Source organism: Pseudopipra pipra, chromosome 3 (genome assembly GCF_036250125.1).
Source record: "Pseudopipra pipra isolate bDixPip1 chromosome 3, bDixPip1.hap1, whole genome shotgun sequence".
NCBI classification, from domain to species: domain Eukaryota; kingdom Metazoa; phylum Chordata; class Aves; order Passeriformes; family Pipridae; genus Pseudopipra; species Pseudopipra pipra.
The window spans coordinates 32,282,632-32,307,076 of record NC_087551.1 but is presented as its reverse complement, the minus strand read 5'-3'; the positions used below and the strand labels follow the sequence as shown (position 1 = coordinate 32,307,076).

The following is a 24,445-nucleotide window of genomic DNA, read 5'->3' as shown; positions in this document are numbered from 1 at the left end:
AAAGAGAAGCAATGCAACAGCTTCTTCTGGGGACCACAAATCCCAAGGGCACAGTTCAGTGCTGCAGTTTGCCGGGCAGCAAAGATGGGCAGAGGTTTCTGTCCCCTGCACTGAGGCCGTCTCTGCCTTTGGTTTTGCTATTGCTGTCATCTACAAGCTGCATCATGTAGAGGGTTACAAAGGGGCGAAAATTTGCTTTAATTTTAGAAGTTTTCTTTTTTTTAAACCCAAACCATTTCAGTGAATGAGCTCTCTTCGTGGTCATGTACAGCGATGTAGTGGTATCACAGGGGGTGAGGGACAAGAGGAAGGACAAGTTGCTGTGCAGGGTCAGGAACACAAGGCTGGGGTAGGAGCTTCATAAGCAGCTTTACTGCCAAGGAAAAATTGTCATCAACGTGCCCCTGAGAAGGCAGAACATTGCAGCATGGATTCAGGAACAAGCAGCCAGGCTTCGGAAAGGCAGGAGACTTTTAAACCAGCTTTGTTTCTGGAGAAAAATGGATCAAGACTCAGACCCTGAGATAGCAGCTCTGAAGCAGATGAGCTGTCCTACTCACCTCATTGGGGTATCCTTTCCAAGGCTCATCTATAGGAGACCCAAGCAGGCACTTGCAATGGCCTCTCATGGTCACAGTTGTTCAGGGCTTCATTTGCACTCCCCACAAGAGGGTCCCTTCCACAGCATAGGCCTAATAGTGGCCACATTAGTAGCAGGATGGGGAAGGCCTGGGGTGGGAGCTCCTGAATCACCAGTCCGACTTGGAGCAGGGCACCTCTGCCCCATGAAAGTCTCCTGTCTCAGTGTGGCACTCCTTGAGCCTATACAGTTTTCTGAGGAGATGACAGCTTAAACTTGGCATGCCTAGGAACTGCAGAAGGATGTTGTTGTGAGAATTAGACAGCAATTTTCTTTCCAGAACAGTCAAGGGTGTTGCATTACATTGAGAGTGAGAGTAAAGATAGCACTGTAGGCAGGGATCCCCAGGGACTGCAGTGTGGGAACTCCAGAGAGCCAGGGAGCCCTGCAGCAGGGGGACCAGCTCCCACCATGCTGGCAAGACAATGCCAACCAGCACACCAGTTTTAGACTAAGCCAGTAGAGGTCACAGTAGGTCCAACAAATTCTCCATGCCCTTGTCCAGCTCAGCCTGCCCTCACATCTTAAACAGTTTACGACTGACTGGTATTAAAGCCTCCTCCTACTCAACAGCCTGAGCAAACCCAACAAAGCCAGCTTTTGGCTGCTGAGTACCTTCCTGGGCAGAGCAATTAGCTGCTAGAGACTTGGGCCGTGGCTTAGTTGCAACTCTTTTCCCCAGCTCCTGCTGCAGGTAATGTATGATATCTTGGTGGTAAAATCAGTCATGAGGGTGTGGATATGTTTTCTTCCTGTCATTGCACTAGATGTGCCAGCCTGTCAGGCTTCTTTATCTTCCCAGGCCTCTCACCTTCATCCCTCCTCTGCCAAATTCATGCCCAGTCTGGAGGATGCTCCTGCTGCCTGAAGGTGATCTGTTCTGGAGGGGACAGGTTCATGTCTGCTTGTGCTGTGTCATCCCCATACCAACAGCTGCTCTAGGAAAATCTCCTGAGCATGTTCATGATGTAATCTGGGTGGATTCCTATTGTTCTGGGCTCTCCTGGGGTCTTCCACAAGACCTGGGACGTTCCCCTGTGGAGGGACATGTACTGTTGAGGCAGGTAGGTTTGCAGTCAACCAGGTCCATGTCCCTGCTCAATTACAGCTCTGTAAGGAAATTGTAGGCATGGCAAATGCAAGATCAAATGTGTAGTTCTGTATACAGAGACATTGGGGATCTCCTTCCTCCTTTTCTAGCAATGGTATCTTGGGCAGAGAAGAAACAGAACTCAAAACCTCTATTTTTCTTAAGTGAATATAGGAACCATGAAGCTCTGTATGCTTGTGCTGAAGGCATGGTCTGTAGAGGATCAGGTTGTAGTTGGCTGAAGTCTCCTGAAGACTACTGGACCTCTTGCCAGGGCACATTCCTTGTAGAAGACTTCTCCTTGGTACAATGCCTTGGTGGCTTTGGAGCCCACCATGGCTATGACGTGTGGCACTGCCTGATGGCCTCAAACACATTCGTTCTCTTATGTAGAACTTGACGTGGGGGAGCTGGGTAAGTGAAACCTGGTAGCTGGTTCCTGAAGGTCTCTGCCACTGGAGGGGGACAGAGGACCTCGCTGCAGAGGTAGGTCCCCCCATGCCCCTCCCAGGAGAGATCCTCCCATGCTGAAGGGCTTTCATCCAGTTCATCCTGGTGGATGGGCCACTGCTTGCAATGCCGCACCCTGGAGTGGGTCATCGCAGGATTGCGCTTTTAGCAGAGGAGGGGCGCCGTTTGGCAAGAAGGCAGCATTTCACACAATAGCAGTGTGAAATAGCAGAATCCGCTGAACATTGCTGAGCCTGCCACCATGGGTGGCCCAGCACATCCAGGGAGGGGTGTTGCACAGGCGCCTGGCAGGGGTGGGGACTAGGGGCTTTCTGAAGAAGAACACAAACCTCCTCTGAGTTTCAGGTATGCTCCTGGTGGTCTCTGAATTACAACTGCTTTCTCATCACCCTTGGCCCTCAGAGGGCCACTTACCATCTTTCCCATTAGTCCATGGCTTGAATTGCTTGAGCAGAGAAGTACTGATGCAGTGCCCAATCCCTAGCCGATCTGCAGATTCTTTCTGCAGATGCTGGGGGCGATGTGTGGTGCATCAGCTACATCAGTGGGTTCAGTGCTGGGCTGGGCTGGCCAAGACCACCTGCGAGAGGTGCCACACAGGGACACCATGGTGAGGTGAGTGCTAGGCTCTGAAATGTCACATTTTGCCTGGCAGAGCTTCCTGCGGAGCAGAGAGTCTCTCCAAGAAGACATGGTCTCAGCTCTGGTCAAGAGGAGGCCACCTGGGCAGCTCGTGCCTTGCTCACTCACTGGGCTCTTGTGCTGCCGTTGTGCCAAATACAACAGAGAACTAACTGGGTGGCAGCTCCCCCTGCACATTTTGAGAGGGTGTGGCAAGTTGGGAGTGGCTTTCCCACACTGGGGTACCCTGAGGAGCAGACACTTCTGTCCTGACCAGCTTGCTGTGGCCAACGAGACCTGATCGATGAATGAAGCGAGGTTTGGCACGCTGCCGTCAGGCTGCATTGTGCAACAGTGCATGATGCAACTGAACTTTACATAACCTGATGCAACACCTAGAGCTGGAGTTTAAAGCTGCACGTCCTGGGTCATTACTGTATGGTGGATATACCTCCCTGACATATACAGGCATGAGGTCAGCCAGTGTGTGGACAGTAGCACTGCTCTGGGCAACTCTGGCTTTACTCTTGGGTTTGAAATTGCTTCAAACAAACAAACAAACTATGGCTCGTTAAGGGTGACTAGACCAAGGGCAGAGGCATGATCCATGTGTATTGCAGGCAGCAACTGTGGAAATGTCATCCATGCAGCTCAGCTTGTGCCCTCCATTCCTATCTGCAACTCGTCCAGCCCAAAGCCTCTTTCTACACTCCTGCCCTTCAGCCCTGGCTCGTGCAGGCCTGGACCCCAGCTCTGACCCTGTCCTGCAGCCTCCTGATGCCTGTGACAGCACAGTTCTTCTTTGCAGCCTCTCTCCTTCAGATGCTCCTGAACAGCTTCCTCTTCACATGTGAAATAATGACTTTGAGCTCCGTGCTGTGTTAAATAGGTTGCCTTGCACTCTGCAGAGCTGATGCTTAGCCTGGTAGCAATACTCCTCTCCTGAGGCAGGACACCAATGCTTTACAAGACAGTAAAATGTAAGATAATTGCTTTAAAACTGCCCATGGCCTGACTTTCACTATTGTCCATCCTGGACTTCAGGCCGAAGTAATTTTTCATCTTTTCTTTGGCATTTGTCATATTTAACCTAAAGGAAAACAGAGAGGAGTTGCTAGCCTGTTGTTTTCTGTACAAGCAGTGACAGTTTACAGCTGTTGTGAGGTCTGGCATGTGCGTGGTGCCTGAGCAAGGCAGGGGAAGCGGGAGTATGTCAGGGAGGAAGGATGAGCCGCACCAAATAACCAGTCACGGTACTCCCTTTTCTTCTGCAGCAGGGGGATTCTGCAACGCCCCTCACTGCTGTAGCATTGGACCGGTCTAGGCAGCATAACTGCCAACAGCAGTAGCTTCTATGGGCTTTTCTGTCTCTCCCTCTGCCTTCCCAGCCTGTCCCCACTGGGGGATTTGGCTCCCATGGAGGCAAGAGAAAGAAGCAGAGCCTGGAAAAAGCCAGGTCTTCTTTTTGAATGAGGATCAGGCTGGCACGACCTCAAGTATTACCTGGCTTTCCCTTCCCCCTCAGGGGAAGCTAATCCCAGGCATCACCAAGCACTGCCAAGTTTGCAGGGAAAATGCCACTAGCAGGAGCAGCACTTCCTTCTGAAACTGGACTGGGAGGGGAAAAGCTGGTATCCCCTTTCTGATGTGACTCTGTACCTGTGACTCACTGCCATCTCAGATACCTTTCCAATCATGCTCTTGTGCCTGCAGTCAGTGCTTGGGTGCCTGGTAAAGCCTCTTTTCAGCTTTTTATGCCAGGCCTCAATGATGTAACACCCCAGGTGAATTTCCACATCTCTGCCAGAATATACTGCAGTGCTAGAAGGGAGGCCTGAAAAATGCCTTTCCCTACTTGGGGGACTGGATTGTCCCTGTGCATTGATGGGCTATCTCTCCAGTTCCCTCCTTCCCCCAACATACATGGGCCCCTTTTCTCTGCTCCCTATTGTGCCCTCCACCATTGATGAAGCCAAGAAGACATTTGCTTGCTTGGCCATGAGGAGAGACAGTGCTTGCAGAGTTAGCAAGTATCATGAGGCACCTCTGCCCCTCTCATGTGGTGCCAGGAGAGATCCCTCATGGCATAGGGAGGGATTATAGGGCACTCACTCATAACCATCCTGTCAGCTGACTGCTGCATTCGCAATGGCTTACAGGAAGGCTGAGTCCCCCCGACTGCTGCATGGTGCTGGTCTCCTTACTCCCATTTCTCTATCAGCAAGGTAGGGACTGTGAACCAGAAAGCAAAGGCATCACATTGTCCCTTATGGCGAAGAGAGAAGAAAAGAGGTCAAAGGTCTGAAGCTGTGAGCACAGACATGTTGGCAGTGGTGTGAGCTATTTGTGTGCTGTGGTGAGGCCTCGACACCGCTGACCACGTACATACAACAGCCTGGGTGTTTGAACTCCACCCAGTGAGGATTCACTGGTATGAGAGCAGCACCTGACATGGAGATCACCAGGTGCCCGAGATCAGTTCACTGATATTCTGGGAGGATGTATAATCAAAACTGTTCTTTACATCCCTGAACTAAACAGCCTCCAGGAAGCAAATAAATGGTTAAGAAGACAGGCTAAAGTGCTGAAGGAGAAAGCAACATTTGCTCCGTGCTCATGGCCAAGTTGTAGTGGGAGAGACTGTTGTGTATACTCAGCAAGCGCTGATCCGTGACCGTGTGGCTCTTCATGTTATGTCTAAGTAGGAAAGAAAAACGCAAAATGGTGATCAGAGTGGGATTATAATCCAGGAATACAGTGGCTGCTAAAAAGATAAAGAGGAAACCACAGAATAGTGGCTTCTGTTAAACCAGGGGGGGAAATGCTTGCCAAAATGGTGGAAGTTTTCCCAAATCCTCTCTTCATAAAGGCAGTTGTGATGACAATGCATTTAAGATCCTGAAAAACTCAATTAAAATAAAAAAAAAGAAAAATTAAAAAATTTCTAAATATGGGGGTGGGGGGTTTAAGGAAATTACTAGTATATTGCCAGTTTGGAGAGAGTTTAAATACTGTGTCAAGGGAGCGGTTAGTGTGTGGTATGTAAAATGAAGCAATACAAAAACTGTTATTAACTGAGTCTGATTTGCCCTTAAAATGTGCTCTAGGAACTGCTGTGTCAAAGGATACAGCTACTCCAGAAGACAGGGAGTTGCAACAGCATCAAACAGCCTGAAACAAAACTTTCATTGTTCCCCCTTTGGGGGACAGTCACCCCTTTGGAGTGAAAGTCCTTCAGGAGAGTATCAGAACTGAAAACATTCATGACAGGAAGCTTTGTTGAAGCAGAAACATGCTTTTATTTCCACTGTGCTCCTGAGAACCAATCTGCATAACGACCAGTGTAGAGGCAGAATGGCAACATCGACAGGACCTGGGATCCTCTCATGGGTTACTGAGAAAGGATGAGGTGTCAGCAAGGAGGAAAGAGAAGCCTTTCCATTCTGTGGTGGTTCCCTAGTTGCTATGAACAAAGATGGGTATCCTTCGCCTAGGTTTGACCAAGCAAAATCTATCAGCCATGTGGGAATCTAGCTAATGGAAAAAAACCCCTGCGAATAACGCACATAAGATTTTGCTCCAGTATAATAGACCAGCACTAGGATAGTTTCCACACCTTTGTTCTGATGGAGGGTCACGGAGCAGCTATTGCAAAACATTTTTAACTTTCAGAGCAATGTAGGCAAGGATTAATGGAAATGACGATGAGGGATGTCTGCAGAGGTACTGGTGAGGCTCTCAAGAATGGCTGGACAGCAAATGAGGGAAAAGTGAATTTTCCAGAGGCTCAGCCGTATGCTGTAGGTCTTGTAGATGATATTCATAAATCACCAGTAATGCATGAGACTATCCTCAAGGCACCTCAACTACAAGATATGTCACAATTATCTTCCTTTCTGGGGATAGGCAGTTATTACCAAGGGGTCTTGCCCAATACATCGACACTATTACACTCCCTAAATAGACCAGTGCACAAAGGACAGAAGTAATGTTGATCCACACGATGTGCCAAGGCTCCAGATGAAGCAAACAACTTTGCATTAACAGAAAATGAAACTCTGCTTGTAAAATTAGCTTGCAGCACTTCACCATGGGCCTGAAACACTGATGCTGAAAGCCAGCCGTCAGGGTAAAATACTCAAAAGACCCACACTTGGGGATCACTGGCATCCATTTACAGCGCTGTGCTTACACCCAGAGAACAGACCCACGTGTCGTCTTGGGAGGTCAGCGGTTTAACCGCAGCTTATCTCAAGAGGAAACAATTTACTCTGGTTGCAAATGTCGAACACTGGCTTCAGTGTTAGCAGTAACAGCCTGGTTAGAGACAAGGAGGTTTTCTGGGCTACTCCCTGCTCTGGTGGTGTGGTAGGAATACGTAGTGACTGGTACCACAGGCACCTGAAGAGTGACACGTACCTTGACACATTATGAAACTGAGGACAAGCCAAGGCAACCGAGGCATCTGATGAGAGGATGAGAGGATGGGCTTAGCACGCAGCATCTTTGAGCCTTCTTGGCTGGAAAGAGAGGACTGAAACACATGTCCAGGTTGCCTAACGTGTGGCACCAGAGCAGTTACTGTAATAAATCTCAGGTCTACTGTACTCCAAGAATTACATGATGACCCTCTGGGAATAATAACTATGAAAGCCCTGGCTGGAAATTTGGTTCAGTGGCCAGACACTGATACGCAGATAGGAGAAATGACAAAACTATGTCAAGGGTATTAATAAAGCTAGTTGGGAAATTTTCCATCAGAATAATTCTCCGATGGAAAATGCCCTTTTCACTAACTCAGCAGTTTCTGTCAAAATTGCAGATTTCCATTGGGAAAATCAAGCTGATGCAAAAAAGCTTGGCTCTTCTTTTGCGAGGAGAAAATAAAACTGCCTGGAGTGTTGTAGGCAGACTAACAGGAATTGCCCTTCTGTGCAGCTTTCAGACACCCAGCCTTCCCCTCGGGTCCAGAAATCAGAGATACAGCTGAGCAGTCAGAGGTGCAAGAAGGCTGGAAGATGGGAAGTCACCCCACTAAGTTTTTGACAGCTAAACTGCCCCAGAAAGCGAATATATCCCTATCAGATGGACAGCCAGGAAGCCAGAATTTTTCATTCTGGTTCTTTTAAAGCACAGTTTTTGTGTAACTCTAGTAAAACCAGCATTTTTTATTTTTCAGTCTAGTATTTTCTTTAAAAAGGAAGTCAGCTACAATTGTTTTCTTTCCTGCTGGAAGGGATTTCTATTTCTCAGACAGATTGGGGTATCAGCAAACACTACACTTGCTTATATATTCTCCTTTGTATTCTCAGGAATGGCCAGCTGCTCTAGGAAAGCAAACTTAGAAATGGGCCATTTACGGGACATATGTTTTTGATTGCAGGAAATGCCCCTCGTAAATGGCCTGAAGTGCTGCGTATGAATGCTACTAATTTAACACAGACTGGGAAAGTGTTAAGATTAGTATTTTCATGGACAGGAATTCCTACTTGCATTGTAAGTGATGAAGGGTCACTTTTTTTGATGTTCAAAATGTTGTGTGCTTTTATCTTACCAAATAGTATCAACCTTGTCACATAAGCTCCTTGCTGTCCTGCCATAAGAGGAGCAGTGGGGAAATTTGTTCAAACATCTGATTCAGTGATCCAAACCAGAAGTCTGGATAAAGTGGACTTACAATAAAAAGCAATGAATTCTCTTTTGGCCTGGAAAGGACATGTTAATACAGATCTCTACTTCAGTCATCCATGGTTTTGGAACACAGATTTTTCTTGCTTGGACTTGCTAGCGCCTGATTTCCAGGGGGGGCGTTTGTTTAAAAGTGATAGGATCAAATGGCCCCACATAGTCATGCATGAGTCTGCCGCTTTCAGATTGGAAAAAAAAATCTGCGCAAGAGGTAACTGTGAAAACTTTGAGAAATTTTAAGCAAATTATTTGACAACCTTCTCCTCTGTTTTATCAGATGGAAATGGCATTGGGAGCCTTAGAATTAATTTAGAAGAATGGAGTAGTTAAATTGGGCCCTCTTATCAGACATAATGATAGTAATTGTCACCTTTATGGAAAGGTTTGTGGCTATGGATGCTAAAGTAGGTCAGCTGGCAATTATTCAGTTAGCAACAGTGGGGTCGTGAGGAACCTTGGAAAGACCAAGACCATTTCCAACATGTCTGCAAGCTTTTTTAGACATCTGATTTAAAGCTTTCACATTTAGAAACATTGGTTGGAATCTCCTGGTGCTTCAGTTTCCTGGTCAGTAAATGGAAATACTTTTGTTGCAAGAATGTAAAATTTAACTGGTTCTTGTCATGAAGGACATTGGAGTTCTCTGGAATTTTCAGTGGAGGTGTCATGTGTTGCAATCAAATGTTTGCTTCATACTTGTTCTAACACACTTGTATGTTGGTTTTTGGAAGTTCTGTTTCTCTCTGGAGCTCTGACCTTGGCAATCAGAATTCAAGAAGGAATGATATTCACATGTAGAAATGGCCTAACGACTTGGTGCTCCTCTGCACAGCTTGGTAGCAGGGTCAGCATCTTCAGCGCTGTTCATATGTCTTTGTGGCAATCTTTGTCCTGCTTTAGGCCTTTGTTTCAGAACTCCCACAACTTCTGTTTTCTGTTGTAATTTAGGATCTGTCTCTTTCAGTAGCTGGACATAGCATGATGGTAATCATCTCTGAGAAGCGTCCCAAAGGAGCATAAAGGAACTTTGCTTTTCCTTGCTGACTTCCAGTTTTCCCCTGTTCTCTGGCAGAGCTCACAGTCTTGGTCGCTTTCTGTCTGAGCTTCAGGAAGGCCCTTATCCATTAGGGCCAAAAAATTCTTCATCCACCTCTTCTCTCCCCTTCTCTGAGATTTCACCTCTTGCAAGTTCCCCACCAGACCCAGCTGTAAATAGATTAATCACTTTTCTAGCAGATAAAGATCAGCAAAGCCATCATAGATGAGGCTGGGCTTGACTTCCTGGTGCAGGGCCAGCTAGTGTATGATCTCACCTCACGCTCCAAAACACACCATCTTCCATCAACTTCCTCACTTTTGTTAGCAGAAAGCAGTTGGACAGTGCTGGGTTAATGGTTGGACTTGGTGATCTTAAAGGTCTTTTCCAGCCTAAATGATTCTATGATTCTTTGACTTGTGGTGTTGAGTCCTCTGTCACAGGCCAATGCCTGAGTAAGTATAGCTGTTTCCCATCTTGGTAGAAGGCCCCAGGGTGTCCAAGAAGGGATCATTTACATGAGCTCAGAGGGCCCTGAGGATGTTTTGTACAAGTACCTGTTACATCCAGTGCAATGCAGCCATCATCAGCATCGAATCCGTGGGAATTTATTTGTGTATATGTAGAGTGATATGCTTGTATGTATTTCTGAGTCATGTCCTGTCAGTACTTCCCGCACCAGTTACATCTGTGGGTTAAATAAACAGGAAAAAAAAAGCAGCAAAAAATTATGGTCTGTAAAAATCTCAAGGACCAGGATCTTCAAATGCTCCAAGTTCAACAAACAATCTTAATACAAGACTCATATCAAGTGTATGAGTCTCTTGCCCTTCCTCATGGCTGTTCTTCATCTTAACTAGAAGAGCACAGGCACTTTGGGGAGCTCTGACCCTTTTTCTGGGATGTGCTATAAGACATTCTCTAGTTAGGGAAAAAGCAGACTGTCTTATTTTTTGTCCCTCTTCCCGTTCCTCATGATCTGGGTCTTACATGGGGTAGCAGCTGATGCATAAGACTTAGGACAGCTGCATAATTCATTGGCAGTATTGCTGAATTTATGGAGGGGATCAGGTATCAGAATAACGGGGTTCTGGACTGGAGGAATTAAGCTCACAATATTGAGTTTTGGATGTTCCAGTTGGTGATATTGCCAAAAGGGACATGAAAAGTGATCTCAGTTCAGTTTGGTGCAGTGCAATAATTAATCTGGGTGAATATACACAATTCTGATAAATAAGCCTCTATCTCAGATTGCCCATATAAACCCACTAGCAAACTTTTTTTTCCCTTTTGATTTGCATGAAAAAAATGCTGAAAGGACATTCAAAAGTTGGGTTTTTTTTTTTGCCCTGGTGCCTAAGTCACTGGCTACAGCTTGATATAAGATGTGTTGGGGTGCCGTGGTGACTTCAGTGGCCCACAGAAACTTCTCCAAGGCCTGCCTGACATGTCTAATGCATGTATTCCAGCCTTAAGGAAATGCCAGATTTGGGGTCAGGAAAGTATTTCTATCCAAATCAGACTGGTAGGAACAATTTTTTTAACCTGTAGTGCATGGCATAGTCTGCTTCCATTGGCCACCAGGAGATGTTCCTGTGAACTGCAGAGAACAATGACGTATTTCATGATGTGAGCGATGGAGGGGATGGAGGTGAATGTCCTTGAGACCTCTAGATCAGAGTGTAGTTGTAGCAACTGGGACTGATGGCCTTGGTGGTAGTATCCAGTACAATAGTTCTGTAGGTGACTAATAGCTGTCTGCCTCTTCTGTGTCTGGTGTCAAAAGGATGCATTCTTTTCTTTCAAAGTTATCTGCATCGTTTGCAAATTTGTTGTCCCCTCCACTATACAGAAATTCAAATATAATAGAAGTTCAATATAGAGCAGCATCCCATTCACTTCCAGAAGCAACACGTCTGGGCTTTTTCACCCTGGGTCTCATCTGCTACGGGACATATTCCCACCCCTGGGACTGTGACAGGTGAAGGGAAGTGAATAGCTCCCACATCCTGGGAATGAACTCTACATGTCAGTCACTGCTAACCTTGCAGCAGCATGGCCAACATGACATTGCCCTTGGCAAGGGGAAGGGTTTTCCTTCTTGGAAATGTTTCAGAAAGCAGCAGTACCCCTGTCATGGCAGGTAGAGCTCCTCCCTGGCCTCTCACTAAAACAAGCCATTGTCCATGTGCCTGTGAATCACCCCAAGCACACTCAGAAACACAGAGATGTGTCATGTGAATTGAGGGGTACGAGAAAGAAACCAGGGGAGTTTCAGGGACTGGCTGTGCAAGTGGTCAGGAGCACGACGGTTACTTATTGTGTAAGTACGGCCTTGTCTGTGCAGAGGGTTGTATCAGTGAGCAGACCAGCTACATGGGGCATGCACTGAGGATTTCCGCAGTAATCCTCACCACAGGCCAGCATGCTGCAGCATTCTCTGCTGCTCCCTGTGGAGGAAGTGGGAAGGATGGTTGGCAGGATCCACACAGCTGCCTCATGCCTCCTCCAGTTTGTCTCTGTGCTCCCACCACTAGCTTTGTGCTACCCCTTCAAGAAGGCTCTTTATAGCTAAGTCACCCAGTGACTCCTAAGCCCCTGCATTAGCTGGAGATTTCTGTGATGTGAGGCTGCTTTTGGGAGCCTTTGCTTGAAGGACCTCTCTGCTCCTTTGTTTTCTGTTTCAGAGGAAACCTTGATTGTTTGAACAATGGCATGTGGCTAGGATGACTGCTGGCATGAATTAGGAAACCCTCCTCATCTGCCTGTGAGGTTCTAGATGATGTCCCTGCTCACAGCACATTTTATGGATGGGGCTTATTTATCTTTCATGGAACAAAAGTTCTCCCCGTCTGCTCCCATGTAGGTTTATACAGCAGTTACTTCAAGACTGAAGCTCTTGCCAACTGTGTTAGGTGTGAACACAACTCGTGTAAGGTTTGCCTGCTGCTTAGCTCATGCCAAATTAGGCATGCTTAGCTCATGCTCAAATCAGGATAAAAGCAGAATTTTTCAGTGGTGAAGGCAACTCTTCACTGGAGCACTCTCTTGTGGGTAATAGTGTCTTCTTTGTTTCTTGATGTCTTTGGAGTGAGACTGGATGACCTTCTGGAAGCTACGACTTGCCAGATGCAAATAGTTTGAGTCAGCAAGGGAAGAGCTGAGACTCAGTTTCACAGTTTTCTTTATGTATGAGGTGCAAATCTGTTTTGGCCTGAACACCCAAATGTGGGCTTTGGCCCCCATCTGAATACAACAGCGTGCAGTGCTTTGGAGAGAGCTACTCTTTGCTCAGGCTGAGAGCTGGTGACCATGCAGCAGCTACTCAGACAGAAGTGCTTTGGTCCTGCCAAGGGTGAGCCCTGACACAGGATGCGTACTGACACTGGATGCTGTGGGGACACAGCCAGCCTGGGGTGCAGCTAAGTTGCAGTTTGCTGTCTGAGTAGGAGCTAAGGTCCACTGCATCTGCCTGTGCCAGTAAGCAGGCTGGTGCCATATCCTCCTAGGCTCTTCCTTAAGTCTCTTTAGGATCCCAAGTCTATGAGTATGAGGAGATGTGGCTCTCTGTGCAGGGATTCCCATGCAATACCAGCTCTGACAGCTGGGCAACAGCTGGTTGCAGATGATTGCCAGCATTAATAAAGGAGGCTATGTGATGGATTCCCTCATGTAGGGGTTACTAAACAAACAGAGCTTGAGGAAACCCGGCCTTCTCCAGGAGCAAATGTGGCACAAAACCTCTTCTTGTTCTGACAGGCCAGCAGCGGGTCCTTCTCTGCTGCGATTTGCAGATAATCCCATGTACAACAGCTTCAGAAACTGATCTGGTGAGAGCAGTTCCTCTGTGCATCCCTGACCAGCCTACTAGTTGTGAGGGAAACATGTGTGTTGAAGAGCAAAATGATTCCTTTGGGGCCTCCTAAATGATTTTGCAGTGCCTTTGGGAGAACATGGGGAAGACTGTGGCAAAGCTCCCATTCATCATATACTCGTAGGCAGAGACATGTGGATGTAGCGGATGAGAAAGCTTGCCCAGGTCTCTCAGGATGGTCCCAGATATATGATGATGTCTTAAAAGGGTCGTGGGAGGGACAACAGGCCACAGTTTCCACTTTTCTGCATCCATGGGCAGTGTAGTCCTCATACTGGCCCCCAGCAGGCCCCTGCACTCATGAGGAGGGTGCTACCCATCTCCCTGGGTCCGAGGCCTCCCTTGAACAGGCAGGTTCCCTCATGGTGGGGTCTGAATGACAGTGTCCCAAAATGCACCAGACACCCTCTCTTGAAAGGTAGGCCCCTCCTTGGCAGATGTCCAGCTGCCTCCACATGTGCCACTGTGCTGCAGAGCCTTGTGGGCAAACTTAAGGGTGCTGAGTACCAGCAGAGGAGGAGGAGGATCCTCTGTGGTCTCCCTTTCAAGACGCCATTTCTCCAGCCTTTCTGATTCCCCTCCTCTTTGCTCTGAGTTTCCCTGACCCCTCACAGCCTGCTGTCCCTCCCCAGCCTGGCTGTGTGCTGCAGCTTGCCGACTCCTCGCCAGGGCTGTGGAGGCTGGAGGCTGAAGCTGGAGGCTGGAGGCCAGAGCTGGCCAAGGGGTTAAGAGGCAGATGGGAGTTTGTGGCTGTCCCCTCTCTCTGCTGGAGTGAGGGAGGGCAAGTCACTGACCTCCCAGCAGGAGTGGCACAGGAAACCCGTAATTACATGCTTGTGACAGCAATGCTGGATCTTGTTAATCACGCTGCTGCCATGTCAGAGTTGCTGCCTCTTGGGATTAGGGAAAACAAACAAGCTGAAGCGACAGTGGTGAGTCTGTCCAGTGATTACCCAGCACCTCCCAGTGCAGTGCCCCCCACAGCACTGGCTAGTCCAGCAGCGGGGAGAGTGTGATGGGGGCCAAAGTCTCAGCAAGCCCATCCCAGTAGAGCCTAATGTATCCATCACTTGCAGTGGCAGGATGGAGTCCTCTCCCTTTCTCAGTATGTCTCTAAACACATGACAGTGGTGGCTGACACCTTCACCTCCCCTTGGAAGTTGAGTTTTTTCCCCCTGTGTTTTGTAGGAGTACGCTGAGACACAAAGGAGACTTACACAAAGCCCTGTGGAGAGTCAGGGGTAAAAGGGGGCTTTAAGTGCAGGAATGCTGCTTCCACACTCTGGTGCCTCGACCCTTGCTCTGTTGCTCCAGTGCTTCCTCTCAGCCCTTCTCCTCCACTTTGGAGGGAAGCCCTGGTGTTCTGCCCTGCAGTAACCCTGTCTACTATGCTGGCTGTGTATTTTTTCTGGTGATTGCTAAATATCTCCACTTTTCCAGTATGAACTTTGCTTGAGCAGTTTCCTGTCCTCATGAAGTGACTCCACCTCTGTTCCCATCCCCACCTCTTGGAAAAAGTCTGGACATCCTTTTCAAAGACAAGCTTTACATCACACTGACCCATCCTGCAGAGCAAATGGAAGTCAGTAATTTTGAGCTCAACCCACTCTTCTGCTGCCCTGAGCTAAGCCAGAGTATTTTTCCTCTTTCAAAAATTGGACCTGCTTTTTTGTCTGTTGGAAAAATAATAATTAAAGAAAAAGCCTGCCCCAAATTCCCTTTCCCTTTCCCTTTCCCTTTCTGTAAGTTTAGTTCTTTTGTAAAGATTTATAGCTCCTGAAGTGTTTCTTTTTCCCCTCATCCACTCTCCCCTCCTTGGTGGAAAATTTCCCTTCTTCCAAGTCCTCACAATGTTATTCCAGCACCATTCCCCCTCGCTGGGACCTGAGGAGATGTGTCAGCCTCATGGCATGGGTATGCTATGGAAGGATCCAATATATTTCCCAAGGAGAGGTAGCCCACGTAAAAACCAGAATGGCTCAGCCCTGGGGTGGTGCAAGGCTTGTGGGCATGGCTGCCTCAGCAAAAACAGTTAGGAAAGACAAAGTTTGGGCTAATTCAGCTTTCCCTCCTCCTGGATAAAAGGACTCTGCTTGGGGCTGCTCTAATGGCAGTCCCAAGGTGGAGGAGACTGTTGCCTTACTAAGCTTTGCCAGGTTGTGTTGTAGTGGCCAAACCCATACCATATCCTTGTGAGGTCCCCTGTGCCCCAATAGCCAGCATCCGGGGAAGGCCACTGATGCAGGACAGAACATCCCTCTTGCAGACAGTCAGGCCAGCATGGGAAACAGAGAGTTTGGGACCTAAGGATAAGCAGGGCCCTGCTGCATCCCCAGAGACCGAGGGGAGTGAGCCTCAGACTGAGGGCTCCAGGCTTCAGCCAGGCTTTAATCCAGTGTACAGCTGAGAGGATCAAGAGATAGAAAGGTTGCTCACTGTAAATCCTTTTGAAGTCTGTTCCAACTCTTTTGCTGGAAACTTGCTGGCCTGCATGCCAGAGGGGATGCTAAGCCAGGCAGCCACAAGGAGCAGGGGTGTGTGTCCTCCATGAGGCCTTGGGCTCTGAAAAACCACTCACTTGCTCCAGGAGCTACTGCTGCCCAAATGCCCCAAACACAGCAACAAATGATGACGATGACAGGGGTGTGAAAGCATCGGGATTGGTGAAGCCCCTCTGCTGGAGCCCCACAGTCCCACTGAGAGGGAGCAGGAGGTCCCCAAATGCCAGGACAGCCCAGCTGAGGAGATGGCTGACACAGGAGCAGCTGGGTGGGCATGGCTCCAGCTCCATCCCTCTGTAGCTGCAGGTTGCAGGATGGCTTGCTGCTGGCTCTGCCTTTACACAAACACGCTTTGCTTCTCTTGACTTTTCTCTTAATGAATCCCTTCTCTCATGGCTGTTGTTTTTGGCCTCCAGCTGATTCTGTGGTTTTCCTTCTCCAGCACGTGATACAAACACTGCTCACTGGCTGCTACCTCCAGGTGATGGACATCTGTAACTGGCCCCATGTGCCCATACAGGTTGGAGTTAGTGACACTGGGACACAAAGTCATCACCACACTGTGGACTTGCTTGGTGTTTTCTGGACTCTTGGTGGAACACGACAGGACAATTCATAGGGGTATGAAAAGGGCCTGCAAAAAGGAGCCAGTGCTCCCTGAAGTAAGAGTAGGGAATGTAGGAGAGGGAAGTGAAATGGAGACACTGGGCTTGCTGTGGGGCTGGACCCTTCCTAAGCAGCACAGGCCACAGAGCTAGAGCAGTGCTGCAGCCCCACTGCATTTTCCAGTAAGGCAGGGGTGACCAGATAGAACCCCCCTGAATACTGGCTCTTACAATTGTACATCGCCAGCTTGAAGTGTACAACAAATTGATAGAGTAAGTAAGAATTATCAGTAAAGAAAAGCACTTGTATTTAACAGCCCTTCCCTTTCTCCCCCACTTCCAACTGCTTAACCTTAAAATTCCTCTTGAGACACAACTCTAAACTTTTCTCTGAAACCACCAAGACTAGAAACTGCCTTTTGTTTTAGACAAGTCCTGAAAATTTTCTTCCCTCAGTGAAAGAAGGGGCTTTAAAGAAAACGCACGCTACCACCAAACCCCATCCGAATTTGGGTGCTTCTGCCCACTGTCCACATTCTTCTCTCCCTGCTGAAAAGAAGAGGCCCCTCTTCAGATCTGTCCTCCCCAGTTGGTATCTGTCCCTGCTCCGAAGGCCAGTGCTCCCAAACTGTGGCCCAGCATTGTCCGGCTGTTGACCCCCACTGGTGCTGCCCACAGCATCCAGTCTCTCTGGCCCCTCTCCCCAGCCTCCCTACTTTTTAATGAAAATGCAAAACATAGTCATGTTTGCTCTTCTCTCCGTGTTTTCTTCTCCTACAACTCAGCCCCCTTTGTCCTTCCTTCACCACATTTCCTGCAAATGCAGGTTTTGCAGTCTCAGAGCAGATGCTGCAGAAATCCCTGTGCACAAAGGAGCAGTGTTGATCGTAGCTAAATGGTATCAGCCATAAGGGACTCCCCTGGGATGGGGCAAAGCAGACATAAGGTATAGCTTCTATTCCTGGAGGCACAGAGTAATTTTCCTGACTGTGTGACACTGAACACTTTGTTTAAAAATAGAGAGAGGAACCTGAATCAGCAGGCACAGGAGATATGAGGTAACTCAGGTAAAACTTTTCCACCACACCAGGCACTGGGCACAGACAAAGGGCCACACCTGTGTTTTCACTAAACCATCTCACCTGATCTGGCACTGCTGGTTACAGACTGACAATGGCAAATTCCAGTCCTGCAAATCCTACCAGGAATCCCTTCCTGCATGTATCAGCAGTGCCCTTTGACCTGCCTGGGGACAGAGTGGCCAGGGCTTCCAGGCAGCCCCTGCTTCTCCCCATCCCCGACAGCCTCCTGTGCTGCAGGAGGGCTGTGAGGACTTATTGGTGCAGGGTCTTCTGCAAGAGGAGCTCAGGCTTGGCATTGACCTTGTCCCATTTATCTGAGTTATGTAAGATCTTCCTGTATGGGCTGCTGGCTACGTGACACCTAACTATTTAGGCCAGCGTAGTCTGTGACAAATGTGACAGTCAGTCTGGGGGAGGAAAGTAAGTACGCTTGTGCTGTCTCAGACCCAGGAGGGAAGGGAAACAGCTGGATGCCATGCAGCAGGGTCACTCCTCAGCTGATACAAATTTTCCTGTCCCACTGCTTGTGGGAGATGCCCAGTTTCATCTGAGCTCAGCAGTTCTGCACCCAGGGCCTCTTTTCAACACAAGAGCTACTTCAATAAATCACCATGTTCCCTCTTGACCATCCTGTTCAGGGCAGGACAGGGAGAAGATGAGAGGGTAACTCAGAGATCTGGGTCCTTTGCCTCTCCATTGTGAGTTCTGAGTTGGGTTGGGATTCCCCTGCGGTTTCTTCAGAGACAATGTAGTTCCTGCTGGAGCTTCAGTCTGCATTTATGCCAAAAGAGCCACTCCAAAGAGAAGGAGCTGCGTCTGGTCTCTGGGCTTCGGGGTACAAATCCCTGGCAGCTTTGGAGGCATGAACTTGGGATGAAGCTGACAGCAGATGGAAAACTGGAGTTTATGGTTAGCATTGGGGTTGTTGGAATAAGAGCAGCATGAGGAGCTTGTAGGCACAGGGAGCTGTAAATCACAGTAGTACTGCCACTGGTTTGCCTGCAGAAATTGGTATTGGGCTTCATCTATGTTGTTCTTGCTTGTCTGCCCCATCAGGGAGACATTAATCCCCTTTCTGGGTACTGTCATAGAAAAAAAAAAATTTCAAGGCAAGGCAAGGGCTCTTCTTATGTCTCTCCCTGTGTCATGCTGAGGGTGCTGAGTCAGCAGTGTGCCCTGGCAGCCAGGAGGGCCAACTGTGTCCTGGGAACATCAGGCAAAGCATCACCAGCTGGTTGAGGGAGGTGATTGTCCCACTCTGCTCTGCACTGGGGCAGCCTCACCTCGAATATTATGTGCAGTTTTGGGCACCATAATGTAAGAAAGATATTAAGCTCTTAGATAGCATCCAAAGGAGGGCAACACAAATGGTGAAGAGCCTTGAGGGGAAGCCATGTGAAGAGCAGCTGAGGTTACTTGGTCTGTTCAGCCTGGAGAAGAGGGGAGACCTCATTGCAGTCTACAACTTCCTTGTGAGAAGAAGAGAAAGGGCAGGCACTGATCTCTCTTTGGTGACCAGTGACAGGACTTGAGGAAATGGCCTGAAGCTGCATCAGGGGAGGTTTAGGTTGGATATTAGAAAAAGGTTCTTCACACAAAGGCTGGTTGGGCATTGGAACAGTCTCCCCAGGGCAGTGGTCACAGCACCAAGCCTGACAGAGTTTAAGAAGTGTTTGGATGATATTCTCAGGCACATGGTGTGACTCTTGGGGCTGTCCTGTGCAGGGCAAAGGACTGGACTCAATGATCATTGTGAGTCCCTTCCAACTCATCGTATTCTGTGATTCTGTGACTCTGTGTGTGACTGTCCAACGCTTCCAGTAATGCAGTGGGTGAGTTCCACCCAGAATGTTCTGGACCCTTCAGCATATGCTGTATTCAAATTTAAGAGGTGGTCTCTAAGTGTTCCCAGCAAGCCCTATTCTAAGCTTAATGTACTCCTGCCCTTCACGTGGCAGTGCCTTCTAACAGCAGCAAAAATATTTGGTTGAGAAAGAGGAGTGGAGAAAGCACCATTGAGAACAGATACTAGTTGGCAGCAAACCGAGCTCCTTACAAGTGCCATCAGATAGCCATGGCTGTAGTCCCACATTGTTTCTGCCATCGCTCTGCTTCCCAGCCGGGGGCATATGGTTCCATCAGGCGTCGCAGCTTTGGGCCACAGTGCTGGAGGCACAGGGATCCAGGGTGTGTGAGGTGCCATGTCTCCTCTACTGATCTGTGGGGTCCTGGGGGGGATGCAGGCAACTTTCTGATAAGCAGATGCTGTGATAGCATAAGATGAGATGGCTTCTAGAAGATGACATTCATAAGTGGCACCATAAGTCTGGCTGATTTTTTTGTCTTCCATAAAGCACTTTTTTTTGGAAGAACCTCATCCAAAACATTACTGCCATTGATGTTATGAAGCGTCGAGGGTCCCTGGCTTTCTCAGCCACCGGTGGGTAAATAGGCAGTCTTACACCCTCCTGACCCGGCCATGCTTCAGTGTTCGTGTTACAGTGCATCTGCAAGCCCAATGCACACGGGACCCCTGGCAAGATCACACAGAATTGTTAGAGCTGGAAGGGACCTCTGGAGATCATCCAGTCCAACCCCCCTGCCAAGGCAGGGTCACTTATAGCAGGTTACACAGGAATGTGCCCCGATGGGTTTTGAATGTTTCCAGGGAGGTAGAAAGCACGACCTCCCCGGGCAGCCTGTTCTGGTGTTCTGCCACCCTCAGTGTAAAGAAATTCTTCCTTATGTTGAGATGGAACTTCTTGTGTATTAGTTTATGGCCGTTGCTCCTGATCCTGTTTCTGGGCACCACTGAAAAGAGTCTGGCAACCATCCTCATGACATCCATCTTCTCTTCTAAAGACTAAACTGACACAGCTCCCACAGTCTCTCCTCATCAGAGAGATGCTTCAGACCCTTAACCATTTTTATGGGCCCCCACTGTACTCTCTTTGGTAGCTCCTTATCTTTCTTGTACTGAGGAGTGCAGAACTGGGCACAGCTCTCCAGATGTGGCCTCACTAGGGCCATGTAGAGGAGCAGGATCACCTCCCTCAACTGGCTGACCATACTGTTCCCAATGGACCCCAGGATACCATTGGCTCTCCTGGCTGTGAGGGCACACTGCTGGCTTATAGTCAACTTGCCATCCACGAATACTCCCAGGTCCTTCTCAGCAGAATTACTCGCTACTAGGTCAGTCCCCAACCTGAACTGGTACTTGTGGCTATTCCTCCCCAGGACTCTGCACTTGCCCTTGTTGAACCTCATCAGGTTTCTCTCCACCCAACTCTCCTGCCTATCAAGGTCCTGCTGAATGGCAGCACAGCCTTCAGGAGTACCAGACACTCCCCAGATTCTGGGGCTGGCTGCACAGGTCATCCTCCTGAGCACAGGGGGTTCAGCCCAACTGGGCTAGAAGAGCTCACATCACTGTGCGCTGTTGGTGAATGTTCCTCCTGTGTGGGGTTTTTCTACAAAGGGAACACCTTACAGCACTTGAAGAGCTTCTCTGATATCATCTTGGAGCTTGGAAGTTGATATCAGCTGATATCCAGCTTGGAGGTAGGTCTTCAATGTCACTGTTTCTCCTTACCATCCTTGAGAGAATCTTTTACCCTGAGACATTAGTTTTGCTTAAGTCAGGACCATGTCAGCCTTTTTGTTTTTAAATGGTGAAGAGATCAGGGAAAGCCTATCAGAAATAGGAAACGTGATATTGTAAAAAGTTCATTTGTTAGTGTAACTTGAATTTGCGCCGATGTTGCCATTCGATCTTCAAGGCTGCCTGTCAAACACCTTTCATCAGGATCAAATTCTCTTGGGTTGGAATTTGCCTCTGGTCAAAATGAGAACCACTCCCAAATACCACTTGTCCTGATTACACCCTCCGTGTCGGTGACAGTGGTATTGAGGCTCTGTACAGGGCCTCTTACCTCTGTTTCCCTGCAAGGATGCTCATGCAGCCCTCCTCATTTGCTCTCTGGACTGTGGCCCCTCTACAGCAAGTATCCCTGGAAAGTTTCCTTGCCTCTTCCGGATTTGCTGCTTGTGAGAGATGAGGAAGGAGCCTCATGTTCCTCATGATCAGGGCAGGCTGGGGCTTGTTGGGAGCACTTAGACAGGATCTCCTTGCTCATCCAATTCATCTATGCCACAACCATATGCTGTTATTAGGTGATTATGTTTCGGTATCTTCATTGTGTAATTAGTCATATGCTCATAAACAATGTAAATAACCTCTAATGAGTTGGTAAGTTAATCATTCAGTAATGACTTTGAATGTCAGGAACTGTCAACACAGAGAAGCAGCTACTTTTAAGCATTCTTTTTCATTTTCTGTTCATTTTCATTTTTGTGTTGCAAAACCAGCTAACATCTTTGTTCCTTCTTTTTGCTAACACTCTGCAGGGTATTCTGCTCATAAACCACTTGAGTGAATTTACTCACCAATTTATCCAGAAAATTTGGCTGCACTGTTTCGTGCTACCGCTGATATTTTTTTTTAAAGACATATAGCAAGTTTCTCTTCTGTTTTGTTTGTTTGTTCATTTATTTTAAATTTTATTCTAGTGTCAACAGTCATGGATGGATCCTTGGACCTATTCTTCTTTGATCTTGTTATTTTCGGAAGTCTTTTTCAGGGTAAACATTTAGGCCAAAGTCTTACTTAGGCAAGAGCTGCTCTGCATGTAACAGCAAGAATTTCAAAATGGCTGGGGCAAGAAAACAAGTCTGAAAAAACCCCAAATCAGGTATTTTTCCCCCCCCACACATTTGCTGCTTTTCTTTAAACACCCTTCCAGCCCAAAGAGTCACCAATAGAAGTCTGGGAGTAGAAACTCTGAAGGCTTAAAGGCTCTGTTGTAGGCATGAAACCAGCAGCTTACCATGTTGGATTTTAATTATTTTATTTTTAAACAAAGCTCATTAAGGTTTTTTTGAGTCTGGTCTGTGTTTTTGGATGCCTAGATTGCCATTACTGTGTTAGAATGATGCTTTACTGTGTTTCTGTTGTGCTTTTATGTTGTGAAGTTTCCTTCTGTGGCTGACATCCCAGACCCTCTGCCAGCTTCCCCTCAGCACTGCCTGTGCCCTTGGCCTTTGGCATTTCCTATCATAACATTGGAAAAACAGCATCTGAGCATTTTCGTAGCTTCAACTTACAACCATGGTTAACTATGCTCCCACTTTTTTGTAAAATAGACCATGCCATTTTTTTTGCAGATACATTTACAAATTGCTGATACACATCCTCGTATTTTTGGACATATTTGTGTATTTCTGGAGTGAAGCTGCCATAGTAGATAACCAGAGAAAAGCAGTTCTGTTTGGGAACAACTTTGAAAGATTTCTAACTAGCTCTCAGCCTGTGTTGGGACAAAGCCATGATATTTCAGCTATTCTGGCAGAGAGTGCATTGTGTCAAATTTCCATTTTTTGTGTGTGAAATGTGATTTTCAGACTGAAACTTACATTTTTCAGAGCTGAAATATGAGGGGTGCATGCTAGTGTTTGTGCCTAGGGAGAAATGCCCTGATTCAAATCTCTGCCTTATCTCATTTTGAGCAAAATATCTTTCCCTCATCATGCACAACCAGCCATGGGATGGAGCCTGATCCAAGGTGTTCCCTCTGGCACTGACCACTGGGAGTCTGCTGCTTCTTTCTGTCCCCATCAACCAAAAAGTGCATGTCCACAGAGGATGCACAGCTGTGCTGTGTCAGACCAAGGGTTCTTGGAGCCCAGCAGCCTGTCTCCAACAGTGGCTGATAACACATGCAAACAGCACTATTTGAAGGCAAATGTGATATGCCTCCCAAATCTTCCCTAGCATCCCACAGTTTGTACTTTGGGGACTTTCTGAGGAGACCTAGTATATTTGTTGCATTTTTTTTTCTTTTTCTACACATTTGAAACCCTGTGAACTTGTGGTATTCGCAGCATCTTGTGGCAAGGACTTCTACAGTGTAACTACCTGTTGTGTAAACAAACACCTCCTACTGCAAGTTTTGCTTACCAGTTTCTTGGTTGCCCCTGGTTCTTGTAATGTACTTTTACAATTTCCTTGGATGAGTTTTCACTGAGGCCTTGCCTCTCATGCTTTTAGTTGCAACTGAATACACTGTGGTACATTCTCAGCCTAAGGAATGGGAGAATGTGTCCTCAGCAGGCAGAGGTGTATGTCTCTTTTATGTGCCTTCCAGGCTTTTTCACAAAAATCTGTGAGTATGATGCAGCTGTTGGTTTGTTTTTGCTTTTTTTTTCTTCTTGCTGATGAGTGTGACTAAAAATGTTTGAAGCCTCTACACCTACTGGGGTAATTCTATGTCTCTGCACATTGGCTTGATATGTCCTCCCATCGGGCAACCCCAGTGAAAGCCTGTTCTCAGTAGGTGGCATTTTGCATTAAGATGCCTTCTGCCAACAAAGTCTCCGCAGACACAGGCCCTGAGATTGCAATGGATATGATCTAGGACAGCACACAAACACATGCTTAACTTTAATCCACACATGCTTAAGTTCCTTTTGAACAGAGCTTTGCTCTACATTTGTTGCTAGATGTCTGTTAAAGGACCAACAAAATCCAACTGCTGAGTTCCTATTTTACATTTCTCTCCTTGGACAGCAAAACCAGCACCTATATCGCTTTTGGGAGTCCTCCACATGGCCACTGACACCTAATGCAAGAGTTGCCTGGATGATAACCAGCTTTATTAGCTGTTTTATATAAGCAACAGGCACCCTGGGTGGTGTCAGATCTCGCTTGAGCTGTTCCACAGCTATTCAGCTGCTGGCCTTCTCCACCAGGGCTTCACAGTATCCCCCCCAAATATG

At 47.6% G+C, this 24,445-nt stretch overlaps 1 long non-coding RNA gene across 1 annotated transcript; it reads left to right on the top strand.

Annotated features, from left to right (window-relative positions):
• The first annotated feature begins 1,865 nt into the window (after nucleotides 1-1,865).
• On the top strand, nucleotides 1,866-8,000 carry LOC135411211 (uncharacterized). Its single transcript, XR_010429051.1, has 2 exons — nucleotides 1,866-2,216; nucleotides 2,710-8,000. It is a non-coding gene; the product is annotated as an uncharacterized LOC135411211 (long non-coding RNA).
• Nucleotides 8,001-24,445: the final 16,445 nt, after the last annotated feature.